Genomic DNA, 2,500 nt, shown 5'->3' on the forward strand with positions numbered 1-2,500 from the left:
AGGCATACGCACCTCATACTGGAACACACACACACAATAAATACATTTATGCTCATGTTTCTATATATACTCATTGAAAAGAAATTAAAATTCAGAATAACTTAAGTAACATTTTAAAATTTTGTTGTTTTAAAATTCATTAGACGCCCTATGGGTTTTCGTATTTTTATCATTTACTTACTTTTACATTTTATTAATTAAATCAGTTCCTCATGAACATTAAAATCTGAATTACTGAAAATGTAGAAGATTCTGACAAAATTTCCTTCACTGATCTACTTCCAAAATTTGATAATCGCTGTAGGTTACATTCTGGACATTCACACAATACGTGCTTGACTGTTATCATCACTTTGCACTCTGGACATTCGGGAGGAGGGCCATGTGGACTATTCATGAAATGCCCATGTGTCAAACGAGTATGGCCTATTCGAAGACGCATCAGAATTACTTGTGTGTGCCTCTCTCTGATTTGATGAACTCCATTTTCCAACACAGGATTTTATGTTTCAATTTATTACTTTGGGGTTCTGTATTCCATATATTTTTCCATTTCTTTACAATGACTCTTCTTATATATTTTATATAGTCACTAATAGGGATGTGTACATTTGCTCTTGTCATGTGGACTGCTTCTTTAGCTGCTTTATCAGCCTCTTCATTTCCTTTAATCCCTACATGGGCAAGGGATCCAACATATTTCAATATTTTTTCCATTATTACACAGCTTATGAAGTGAAAACTTAACTTACTGTACAATATTATTTTTTGGATTGTAACTTTGAGTGGCTTCTATAGTGCTTCTCAAGTCGCTAAAAATCACAAAATTATTAAATAAGGCTTCTTTAATTATTTTTATGGCTGATGCTATTGCACATAACTCAGCAGTAAATACTGAGGCATTATCCGTTTAAAGAGAGCTGATATATTTTGTCTTGGGATACTGTAACATATCCAACTCCGTATTGTGACTTAGATCCACCATTGTATATTGAGTAATGTGGACCTTTTGCAGATTATATGTTCTACTGTATGTTGGTGTTCTGGGGTATATGAATAACTTTTTGATCAACATTTTAAGTGTGTACAAATTCTCATTTTATTCACTGTCTAAGTAGGAGGTAATTTTACTACTAAAGTTAATTGTATATTTATATTTAGGGACTCAAACAATCTTCTAGCTCTAATTGGGAATGGAGGTGGATGATTGTTTAAAAATACATCTCTTAATCCAAATAATTTATTGGTTGGAGAATCAATTGTCTGAATTCTCAGAGCACTCTTCAGTGTCACTAGTTCTCTATGGAGAGGGAGAGGTAGTTCACCACATTCAACTTGTAAAGATGACGTTGGTAATAATCTAAAGGCTCCTGAACATATTATTCTAGGGCCTTCATTATGAACTAGGTCTACAGTTTTCAGCATTGTGTCTGATGCCGAGCCACATATTTCACTCCCATAATCAATGATAGACAGCATTGTTGCTTTATTCAGTACAGTAAGGGTATGTCTATCGGCTCCTCAAGTAGTGTTCGATTGTTTTTTAATTATATTAAATGCTCTTTTACATTTTGATTCCATGTATGTTTTGTGGGCTTTCCAGCTCAAGTGGTTTCAGATTTTTAAATCTATTTCTTCACCCTTTTTGCTCTTTGTATTTTTATAAAACATGATTGCTTGAGTTTTATTTATGGAAAATTTAAAGCCTACAGATGAGGGCCATTCATCCATTTTTATTACATTTTTATTAATGTTTCGTTGTGCATGTTTTATTCCAGATGTGCATTTTGATTTCATGTGTTATGTGGGCTTTCCAGTTCGAGCGAGTATTCAAATACTAATCCCAGAACTTTTGCTGTTTGGCTAATTGGTATACTATGACTTCTGATATTTAAATCTATTTCTTCACCTTTTTTCCACTTTTTATTTTTATAAAGCATGATTGCTTGAGTTTTATCTATGGAAAATTTAAAGCCTACATATCGGGCCCCATTCATCTATTTTTATTATGCTTTTAGTATAATTCGTTCTGCAAGTTTTATTCCAGATGCTGAATAATATATGGCAAAATCATCCACATACAAGTTACTTTTAATTCCAATAGGTAGTTTTTTACTTACATACCCCCTCATTGAAAAATTACTTGCAGCGAAATTACCACCTTTTATTCAGTGTTCACCTTAAGCCAAATGTTTCTTAATTATAGCTTGCCAAAAAAATACAAATCCTTAAGTATCTTGAGGTATTACCATCATCATATCTAAGTACTTAATCCACTAAAAACTCACCATTTACCAAATTTCTATATTAAACCATTCAGACTTTGGCTACACTTTCCCTCAGAAACATCAAAGGAAAATGAAATGAGTTTGTTAACACGTAAATGAAACCAAAAACAATTGCAGCTCTTTTTACAGTGTCTAAAATTACAATAGTGATAATAATTTAATATTTATAAGGTCTACCGACACTGTATCTTAAGTAGCTGCTGGCTAAAACC

Source organism: Macrobrachium rosenbergii, chromosome 16, assembly GCF_040412425.1.
Source record: "Macrobrachium rosenbergii isolate ZJJX-2024 chromosome 16, ASM4041242v1, whole genome shotgun sequence".
Lineage (NCBI taxonomy): Eukaryota > Metazoa > Arthropoda > Malacostraca > Decapoda > Palaemonidae > Macrobrachium > Macrobrachium rosenbergii.